Source organism: Pteropus alecto, unplaced genomic scaffold (assembly GCF_000325575.1).
Source record: "Pteropus alecto unplaced genomic scaffold, ASM32557v1 scaffold224, whole genome shotgun sequence".
In the NCBI taxonomy this organism is placed as follows: Eukaryota; Metazoa; Chordata; class Mammalia; order Chiroptera; family Pteropodidae; genus Pteropus; species Pteropus alecto.
This window is the reverse complement of record NW_006436289.1, coordinates 6,572,129-6,584,307: the sequence shown is the minus strand read 5'-3', so window position 1 is coordinate 6,584,307 and position 12,179 is coordinate 6,572,129.

The following is a 12,179-nucleotide window of genomic DNA, read 5'->3' as shown; positions in this document are numbered from 1 at the left end:
AACAATCCTGTGGGGTAGGTATTATCATCATTTTCATTTTCTAGAGGAGACTGAGATTGTTTTGTACAAGATGATGCAAGTAAGAAGTGCAGAGCAGGGATTCGAATTCAAACAGCCTGATTGCAGAAACTACACTCTTAATACAATGTATTTGTGTATTAATTAGGAACATAAAACTTTAAAAATGCTTCTCTTACATTCAAAATTTATTCAATGAATAGTCAACAAACTTTCCTCAGTGTCAACTGAGTGTGAAGTGCTGTGCTAGGTGTTATGAGAAAGCAAATATAAGACATTGTTGTCACATCATAGGAAAAAAAAATTCACTAGCTTCTCTATAATGGGGAGAAGTATGTGGAGATTTGTATAGGAATTTGGGAACTGGGCAAGGACTGAGTATTTGTGATGTTGGTTGCTGATTAGCTGAGAATGAGGTAGAATGAGGGGAGAAGTCAAAGATACTGCTGAGATGTCAAGCTCGGTGATCAAGAGAATGATGATGCCATCAATAGCATTGGGGCATCCAGAGGAGCAGGTGTCGGGTGGGTGATGGTGTTGGTCACAGTGAGACTCTCTGTAGATATCCCAGATTATATCATATAGCTAGTGTGTGTTATCAAATTGAACATGCAGTGAACATATTTGCTCCTCATGAATGTGTGCCACAAATATTTAATGAGCATCTATTTTGTGTCATGTGCTCTTAGGCAGGCTCTGAGGGCCTTCGATTCCCAGAGTTCACATTTATTGTGAATTTGGAGGAGAAAGGCTATCAATCTTTTAGTCTTTTAAGTGTTATCTTCTTCTGTCTCAATTTGGTTTATTGACTTTTGTCTTTACTGATTCCTAACATTAGTAGTTCCTGGGGCAAGAGTATAAATGGTGGTCCAATTACTACATGTCTTAATTTTTAATGTATAAGTCAGGATAACAAACTGCTGCATAAAAGATATTTTATCTTCCTAATTTGACAAGGATACCCCATAAGCACTTTCACAGCAATATGAAAGTTGACAAGTGTTAGTCGGCTTGGAGTTCTTTGGTGAAAGACGGCAGTTTGGAAAGAGAGCGCTGGCCTGTGGCCCAGCTGTATTCCACCTCAGGCTACTCAGTTAAAGGACCTTGGAAACATGTGTGGGGACATTCTGCCTGCATTCTGCCTGCATGTTCACCTCCCACCCACCCCCCACTGTAGCCACTCGGCCATTTTGGGCCTAGCCCAGTCTGCTCTCAGGAGAACTGACCCAAGAAAGGGGCTGCAATTAGTTCCAGAAATAAGATTGAGGCCATTTCTGTAGGGAATTCCAGAGTTCCAAGAACCTCAGGCATGGTCTAGAAGTGGAGACACAGGCTCTAGGTAGACATGTCCTTTTGCTCTGTGGACTTTTTGTCCAGGGGAGAGGAACCAATGGAGGAGCCTAGAATGTAACCTCTAAAGTGTGGAGCTGAGGGCAGGACCCCACTTGCCTGTGTCAAGGAGTACTACTGACTAATTGGAAGTTTGTTTTCAGTGCTTTTGTGTTTCTTCATTGAACAGCACATATATGTTTCTACAAGATCAACATGATCCCTGATCTAACTTTTGATATCTGTCTAAATTGAAGTTTTCAAACATTTATTTTTTCAGACATTGTCAAGGAAGGAAGGAAGGAAGGAAGGAAGGAAGGAAGGAAGGAAGGAAGGAAGGAAGGAGGGAAGGAAGGGAGGGAGGGAAGGAGGAAGGAAGGGGAGGGAGAGAAAAGAGAGAAAAGGGAAAGAAGGAAGGAAGGAAGGAAGGAAAGAAAGAAAGGAAGAAAAGACAAAAAGACATTCATGACTCTGGTCTTATTAAGGGCAGCTGCTTAAAAAAAGTTCTCTGATATTTAACAGCCAAGCCAAAGCAGATGCTCCTCACTTTGCTATAAATTCTGCAGACATTGCCTTTCCACATAAATCCAAGGAAGCCCCTAATTTGTATTATTGAAATTTCTAGTGTACTGCAATTCATTTCTCTCAAGATTTCTCCTAATAATTAATTCCCTATATTTGTAATTTGTTTTCGGTTCTTGGAGCTGCTTCACAGTATTCCATCATTTGGTGTGGATCTTAGTTGAAAATCAGGAAACATCAGTTTTTTAAAAAAAATTATTAGGACTTTGCTAATTCAATTCGATTCAAAACCATGCACCATACCCATTATGCCAGACATTGTGTTTGCTCCTAGAAATATCTAAATGAATAGGACCTGGTTACTACTCTTAAAAAGCTCATAGACTGGTGGTTGAGACAGACAGTTAAGCATGTCAATTATAATAAAAAACAATAAATGTTACTACAGGGGGCCATGTGAGAAGAGAAGACTGCAAAGCTGACACTCAGACTTGTGGAGGAAGGAGGTTTGAGAAAGTTTCACTGAGGAATTGGCATTTCAGCTGGGTCTTAAAGATGAGTAGAAGTTTGTCAGACAAGTGAGATAATCGTTATAATTCATTTTCCTTTTGAATTATTTATTTTTTCTACTTACATAAAATTCATTGGATGCCTTGATTTTTTATGTTGTTGCTCAGAAAAATCTAGATTTTTCTATATTTTCTTATTGTTCAACCCATTGTCTCACACATGGGACACAGTTTTGTGTATAAGCTTCAGTGTTATTTATAAAATAGAACTAAACTTCTTACTTAATAGAATTGTTTTTAGAATTCAAAGCAATAATGTGTCTACATGCTTAGCACTGTTCCTGTGTGTGAGTTAGGATTGTGTTTGGCTGCATGTCATAGAACTCCAACTCCCACGACTTAACCAATTGTTTTCAGAATATGAGAAAGTCCTGAGGGAAGCAGTGTAGGGCTGGTATAGAAACCCCAGGATGGTGCCAGTGTCCCAAGCTCCTACAAACTTTTTGTGCTGCTTTTCTTAGCATGTGGTTTTCTTTTTATGCTTGTTGAGTCATGATCACAAGATGGTTACTCTACCTCCAGCATCATGTCCCATTCAGAAAGAGAAGAAAGAAGGAAGGAAAAACAGAAATGCCATCATCAAGAAAGTAAAAACTTATCCTGAAATCTCTATCAGACTTTTGTTTATGTGTCAGAGGACAGAACTTTGCATGTGGCCTCCCCTGACTATAAAAGAATCTGAGAGGGCATATATTTTAGTTGGGTATTTTAGCATCATAAGCAAGAGTGGGGTTCTCATAATAAAGAAAAGGAGCATGGATATTGTGTAAGCAACCAGCAGCCTCTGCTACAGCTGGCACACAATAACCACTCAATAGTTGGTACTGTCATGGATAAGATACTCGATAAATGTTTGTTCAGTTGGATAGAACCGTCTTTACACTGCCATTCTGGCTGAAGTCGCCATCACCTCTTGCTACAGTGAGCCTTTTAATTGATCTCCTTATTTCCATTTTTGCCTCTCTACAATCTATTTCTAACCAGTAGTCAAAGTGCTCTTTAAAAAATGTTAAATTGACTTAAATATAAGAGCTAAAACTATAAAACTCCTGGAAGAAAATATGAAAGGTCCATGACATTGGATTTGGCAATTGGATTTCTTGGATATGACACCCAAAGTATAAGGAACAAAAGGAAAAAAAAATAGATAAATTGAACTACATTAAAATTAAAACTTCTGTGCATCTAAGGACATAACCAACAGAGTGCAAAGGCAATTACAGAATGAGGGAAAATATTTGCAAATCATACATCTGTTAAGAGGTCCATATTTAGAATATATAAAGAACTTCTGTAACTAAACAACAACAACAAAACAAATAACCAAGTTAAAAAATGGGCAAAAGATTTGAATAGACATTTCTGCAAAGACAACATGCAAGTGGCCTACAGACACATAAGAAGATGTTCAGTATCACTGGCCATTAGGGACATGCAAGTGAAAACTACAGTAAGATATCACCTTACAACCATTAGGATAGGTGTTGAAAAACCTAAAATAGTGTGTTGGTGAGAATGTGGAGAAATTACAACCCTTATACACTGCTGGTGGGAATATAAAATGGTACAGTCACTGTGGAAAACAGTATGGCAGTTCTCAAAAAATTACAAATAGAACTACCTATGATCTAGCAATTCAACTTCTGAGTATATACTCAAAAGAGTGGAAAGCAGATTCTCGAAGAGATATTTGTACTCCCATGTTCATAGCAGTATTACTCATAATAACAGTATTATTCACAATAGCTAAAAGGTGGATGAAACTTTGTCATTCAGATGACCTCTCATGACCTGTAGGCCCCACTGACTTGGCAACTCCCGAACTCCCTGACTTTATATGAGGGCACTCTTCTGGCTCATCGTGTTCTAATGTCACCGATCCTCTCATATATTAAACTTGCTAATCTCATTTTTGCCACTGGACTTTTGCTCTGCTTTCCCCCTTTCCTGGAACATTCTTCTCTATTTTTACAGTTATCTCCTTCTTGTCATCCATATCTAGGCTCAAATATTTTTCTCTAACTTCTCTAACTTTGTCTATGGGTGCCCTCTGCCATACCTTAGTCATCGTCTGTTATATAGCTTTAATTTATTTATGGTCCTTTCCATTATGCAAAATTTTCTAATATATTTATTACTTATCTCCTTCAGCAGAATCTCAGCTTAATGAGGGCAGACTTTGTGTGGTTTGCTCCTGTATTCTCAAAGTTGACACATACAGGCATTCAATAAATATTAGGTAAACAAATAATCAAATTCGGCAAATATTTATTGGATCCTCCTTATGTTCTAGAATGTACTAGACACCAAGCATAAAAAAATATTATGTGATCGACTTCATAATGATCTATCAGTAGACTATAGCCTTTCCTAAGACTGGAGTTTTAAGGACCAGCACTGACTGCAGACCTGCTTTAGAAGAAACGCAGAACTGAAGGATCTAGAGAGGCCCTAGATCTGACACAGATGAACCCGTGTGTCAGACTTCACCTGAGATTAGCATGCTCTTAGACTTTAAAATTTCATGAAACTACAAGTTCCCGTGTGCCTAAACCTATTTGAGCTGGGTTTCTGCCCCTTGCAAACCAGAGCCCTAATCCATAAATACATAACAGAGTTGTAGAGAGCCACAGACTCTCAAGGCATTGTCAATGTAAGAAGATGGAGGCAATTTTTTTCTCCAGAGTTCCTCTTAGGAAGAAGAAAGCATTTTTTTTTTTTTTGAGAGAGAGAAAGAACTGAGATAGCCAGGCATAAGTGTAACTTCTCTACATGTGAGAGGGAAGAATGTCATTAACCTAGCAAAAGAAGGAGAAAGGAAAAGAAAGGAAGAGGTGATTTTGGAGACATGAGTTGCCAAGTTAACCCAACCTCGTAATTCCCAAATCATTAATAAAGTTATTAAACTTACAAAATGCTTGGGTTTAGGTGGATGTGTGTGTGTGTGTGTGTGTGTGTGTGTGTGTGTGTGTGTGTGTGTGTGTGTGTTGGAGTAAGTAGGCAGGATGTGGTGCAGGGGATAGGCTTTATGCCTGGGTTGCATAGTATAGAATTGAGGCAATATGAATGGAGAGGCAGAGAAAGGCCTGATGAAGAATGTCCCAGAAGTCATAGAAGATATGTGTGTGTGCTTGTGTGTGTGTAGGTAGGGGTTTGTGTATGTGTATGGTGTGCATGTGTGTGTCTGTGCATGTCTGTATGTGTGTGTGTGTGTGTGTGTGTGTGTGTGTGTGTGTGTTTCTGAAATATTTTCAACTTTCTTTACTTAATTTATAAAATAACGTAAGATTATATAAAATGATAATTATGGCACTGTTTTGTTGTGTTCATAAGTGTGTATATATATATATACGTATATATATATATTTCTTCTATTAAAATAAATATATTCTCAGTACACTACATTTTATTCATGTGTTAGTATAAATAGTTATGTATATACATATTATAGCATCTTGGCTTTATATATAAATATTTTTTATCATACACAGAACTTTTTTTCCAAAGCCTTTTTGGCTATTTTAGAAGTTTCAGTGTATTTTATAAACTTCAACATATTTTAGAAGCTCCATCCTTATATTCTATAATTATTGTGAGGTTGTTACAATCATACCCACATCAAATGCTTTCACAGGAAATTGTTTTTCTTCTAAAAACATGGCCCAATGCCAGAACCTAATATAGATATCTGAGTCAATGGTCAGTGTCAACTCCACAAAGAAATGTTATGAATTTCCAACATATTGTATAATCCAACCTTTCTGAAATGACTGATTTTGTTTTAAAAATGAGAAGTATCACAGTACATACTGTGCTCCATGGCTTGTCACCATTGTGGATCAGAAGAGAGATATTGGCCAGATCTGGGACATAAGACCAAGTCAAACAAGACGTAAGTACAGACTTGCTGTCCTCCATGTGGAAGGGCCCACAGACCTTGGGCTGGAGGAAAGCAATTCTTAGAGATGCTGGTTGTACCCATCTCACATCCTTATTATTCAGTCCTTTGGCATTTACTGTGTGCTATAGAGCATGAAAAGATGGAGGGAATATGATCTCTATGGAGATGATAGAAAGCAGTTAAATTTACAGTCTTTAGTTCAGTCCTAGTTTTCTCCACCTTAAACCTCTTTTCTCTTTAAGCCCCATTTTCTTTCCCTGTAAATGGTGATAATTAATACCTACCCTGTAGAGTTGATGTAAGGATTAAGTACAGATAATGAGTACAAAGCTTTTAGCACAGGCTCAGTATGTACTTCGAATCCTCTCAATAAGAAAAGCTACCGTGTGTTATTACTATTTCCATCAGTATATCAATGAACTTATTCACCGATGTGAAAAGCAAGTATGTAGAAATTAATGAGAGGCTTCAGTAAAATAAAGCAAAATGTAGTAGAAACATCTAGACAAACTACATGCGTCAGATAGATGATTATATTGTAAATGTTTTGATTTTGATCTCATCTATAGTGATTTGACTGTCTATTAGGTAAAATGAAAATTATTTGAAAAATCAAATTCTCACAATTAGTTAAGCTCCAAGAAATCATCGTGATATCGATATGTTAAACATAATAACAGATCATGATTTCATACACCACCCCCTTCACTCCTTACCTGCACTCTCCCTGCATTCTATTCTCTTTCAGCCTCATGAGAGGAAGTATGAACATTGTGACAGATAGCATGGACTTTCCAGTTAAGAAGACCTAAGTTGAAACACAGACAATTGCTAAATTGTCTGGATCTTTTTCCCTATTAAAAACGGGATCCTCTAACTCACAGTATTGTAAGAATTTAGTAATTTAGACTCTCAAGTCATTAGTGAAGGGTCTACTACATACAAAGTAATTAATAAAGTCTTTTATTATTGAAAATTTCTGCTGCATGCTAAATGATAACATTCTAGACTTTCAGTTGGCCTATTAAATAATGTGCTCAAACATCTTGAAAGTGTTGCTATTATCAAGATGTAGTTCATAAAAAAATACAGCTATTCATAAATTGGGCATTGGTTAGATCAGTATTTCTCAAAGCATAGTCCAGGGATGTCTGGGGGGGGTCCCCAGATTCTTTTATGAGGGTCCCCAACACACTTTCATGGCATCTGGAAGATCAGATTCTCTTCTTAATAATACTATGACATCATTTGTTCTTATTATTCTCATTGTCTAATGTGCTTTCTGGCGGCTACTTGATGTATTACAAGAGACTGAACAGGCAAGTAGATATAGAAAATCAGCTGTCTTCTTTAAAGCAAGACTTTAGAAACATTTGCAAAAATATAAACAATGTCACTCTTCTCACTAACATGTAATTTTTTTGTTTTGAAAATAGAATTATTTTTCATAAAAAGTTATATTAACATGCAATTGATTTATTATTGTTATTTTAAATGAACTAATAAAATATTTTTAAAATTCTCAGTTTTAATTTATGATATGATAAATATTGATAGGTATAATGCATAACCAGAAGCTCTTCGGAGTCCTCAGTACTTTTTAAGAGTGTAAGGAGTCCTGAGTCCAAAATGTGTGAAAGTCACTGAATTTGATACATTAAGGTCCATAATATAAAATATTATGCAGTCATTAAAAATGTCACAAAAATATATTTGTTGATAAGGGAAAATATTTGTGGTATATTAAGTGACAATAGCAGGTTACAAAATTTATTCTTTATTATCCTATTCTTGTTTTAAATGCATATGCATATGAATAAAAGATAATTTTAAGTATTTATGTTTTTAGCCTGTTTACTTTTTCTGTCTTTTATGTATAATTAGCATGGATTACTTTAATAATAAGAAAAAAAACCTTAATTTTGAAAAAAAATCAGTTTACTAAAGTATCCATGGTTGCCTCATAGCAAACAGACTGATGACTCTGAAGATGTATATTTCTTCCTATATCTGACTACAGTAGCAAAAATGATTTAAAAACAGTACAAGATAAATTCTATGTATTTTGAGGATGATGGATTTAAAACATTTTGAAATAACAAATAAGAATATTCACCTAAAACAACCTTGAAACTTGATAAGGCATTCAAATGTGGACTGAACCAAATTTTAATGTTCTGGAAATATATGATGTTATGAAGGTAGAACCAGCTGTTCATAGATTAACCTCATGTCCTGTTCTTGGGATCTCTCTCTCTTTCTCTCTTATCTAGCTACCATCTATCTTGTACTTAATACTACAAAATGGTAACTTGTATTATTTTCAAATGGTATCATCCTTTATTAGCAGGATGAGATGGTGTGTGGTTCTTCAGAGTAGGGACAAGGTCTTAAAATCCTTTGCAACAATTACAGTACCTGACAGATAATTCAATATGTATAAGGCACTAAATAAACACTTGAAATATTTAAATGTTGCGTCTTTCTTTCAGAAGTATTATCTCATTAATTCATTCTCATTTCATGTTAAAACCTTCAAATGTCTTGAAGATAAGTCTAGAAGGGGGTGGAAATTTCTTAATATCAAAATGATTAATTATTCCTGCAGTATAAAAAACAAAAATAAGCTTCTCTTCTATAATAATATACAGATTTTTATTACTTATAAACAAAACATAACTTTCTCACTAATTAAGTAGCTGACAGATTTCACACTCTTTGGTGCTAATTGCCTTATTTATGTGTATTTTTCCATTTGAAACAAATGCATGACCAGACTGAGGCTATCCAGAAGGAAGGCTGATCTTCTGTATAAGATCTCAAGCTCTGATGACTTCTAGAAGAAAGGGGAATGAGACAGAAACCTACTGGAGGATTCAAATTATGTGGTGGGTAAGGAGTACCTCTGACAGATAAAGCCCATGCTCTGACAGGGGCAGAGGAGAGATGAGAGGTGAGGCCAGTTTCCAAATGTGGATTTTTGTTGTTATTGTTGTCATTTTGTTTGTTTTTGTCAGGCCAACAGAATTTGGTGATGGCTGGGTGTGAGGAAAGAGGAGACGTTGGGCTAAGCAAAAATTTCTAGCTTGGGGGACAGGAGATTGGAAAGTCCATCACCAGAATTGGTGGCAGAAGGAATAGGTTGAAGCGAGGCAGGGAAGTGGATATAATGGACTCATGTAAACTTCAGTCTGAGACTTATATAATACTTAAGTATTTAACTTCTTAGAATTTTCTCACCATTGATGGACATTATCCTCCTTCAGGCTTTCCTTCCTACTGCTCCTTGAGGGTGGATGACGTCTTTGACCCCAGTTTCCCTCAATTTTATTTATATATGTCTTGAGTGTCTAGTTTCTCCAGTTTCCAAGACCTAGTAGAAAGTTTCCAAATTACCTACAACTTCACCCAATGACTTTTGTTTGGAAACCATATTAGAACATCATCTGTTTTTCCAGTTTAGTATATAGTCTGGTGTTTTCTATTTCCTTCTGTATTCAAAAGTTTCAGATTGTATTTAGATTACGATCACCCCCGAAGTAGGAAAACTATCTTTTATTACAATTGGTGTGAAAGTTTTGAAAGCAAACGGAACCGTATTCCAAAAAAGGAGAGCATCGCATTGACCTTCAGAACCTGGAGTTCTGGGAAATAAACTATACGGGAATAAACTCTATGTTATATTGGGCAGAACACCAAAGTGAGTCTTAGAATAATCTGATTTATTTTAGTCGCACTGTCCCTAATTAACTGTGTATGTATGTCAGTTAATCTCTGCAGGCCTCAATTCACTCACCTGTAAAATTAAGAGGTGATATACTCATATAAAGCAAAACGATACTAATCATAGTTAGTATGTACTGATTGCTTACTGCATGTCGGGCACTGTGGTAAGCGTGCACATTCTTTCTTAGCAATCCTTTGAACTGGGTACTGTTTTACACAGAAGTTAAACTCTTCTGTGGTAATAGTTATCATTAACCAACAGCCAACAAGTACAAGTAATATCTTCAACTCACTTTAGGAGTATTCCCGGGTCAACAGCTATCAGTACAAGTAAGGTGAGAAAACTGAGGCTCAGAGATTTTAAGCAATATGCCCAGTTTCAAAAGCTAGTAAGTTTTGCATTTGAATTTAAATCTGGTTCTATCAAATTCCCGTCTTTGCCTTTATCCACTAAACCACTGCTTCTCAATGTTCCTACTACTTCTTTCTGGAATTGTCATCTTAGAAACAATAACAAAAAATTAGATTGACCAAAATCAGGGTGATTTCTTCCCTACTTGCCAAAATCAAAATTTTTAAATCTTGAACAGGGCCAACACTTAATTTTAGTTGATACTCCAACATGCAGAGAATGCAGTCCAATAGCTGAAAGACGGATGCTGCCCACATTCCTGTTCACACTGTGGGGAGGCCAGGAATTGCAGGGGTGTTTATTGGGCTCGGCTCCGTATGGTAGTGAGCTGCCACCTTCCCTGCTTACAGTTAGAGTTCATGCAGAAGGTGCTGTGGACATGATGTTGACTTCACAGTGCTGTTCTGAAGCTTAGGTGGGTGTATTAGTGACTGATAGCTGTTGACCCGGGAATACTCCTAAAGTGATTTGAAGATATTACTTGTACTTGTTGGCTGTTGGTTAATGATAACTATTACCACAGAAGAGTTTAACTTCTGTGCAAAAGTAATAAGTTTAGAAAACTACAGTCCCCTCCCCCTCAAAAACTAGTTAATTCAGGTCACAGTACCTCCTAAGGGCCAGTCACAGTGCTAGGTATTGGGGACATGAAGCTGAACAAGATGTCAAGTGTACCTTCAGGAGATGCGAGGAAGGAGACAGACAAATTAAAACTACAGTATGATGAGCTCTCTGCTGAGGAAAGCACCGTGCACTAAGAGCACAGAATAGGCTGAATCTAAAAATAATCTCAAGGAGGATTTAAGTTTATGGATGGAGGTCCCTAAATAGAAGAACCTTCCAGTTACACATCACTAAACTAAATCGTAATCCAGTAGAGCAATCATTATGCTGCTATCTAAAAGAGAGGCTGGTGCAGCAGAGTCCATCAAACCAGACTTCCCTGCAGAGGAGATCTTCTAGGGTCTTATGAGTATCTATTGAAAATTTTCTATTAAGGACCATGTATTTTCAGAAATTAGGCCACAAATATTTGTGAGGAGATTTCTGACATAACAAGACTGTAGAAATGCACCATCGTATTAGTTAGAGTAGGCTAACTGTTGTAGCAGATAGAATAACAAGTTCAAATTAATTCCAGGTAAACCTGAGGAACCTGCTTTGCAAAGCAGTCAGATTAATGGAGGTTCTGCCATCTTTTATATGTAGTTTTCAACATTGCCCGGGGCATGGACATCTGGCCAGGATAGGAGAAAGCATGGAGGGTCTTCTATAAGAGGATTTTATGAGCTAGCCTGGCCAGGAAGTGGTACAAATCACCTCTGGTCACATTTAGTCACATTTGGTCTCTGGGCTACTGCTAAGTGTCCTTTCCTAGGGCAGCAGGAAAAGGCAATTCAGCTGTGAGCCCAGGAAAATGAAGAAATGATTTGGTGATCAGCTTATAGTTTCTGCCACAACCATAGATAGGGATTGGAAGACTAACCCAGAGAGACTTTTTGGACCCCCAATTAGAAAGAGGAAGGAGTTGAAAGGAAGGGAACAAGATAATAACACCTGTTGCAACAGTTTAAGTTCTCTTCCACCTCTCTCATGGAATAAGGCTGAGTCACGAATCAACAAACACCTCCAGATTTTGCAAGTAGATTTGCAGACTGAAGTCTGTACAAAATCTGTGTCTATATGCAATTTACAACTTTAA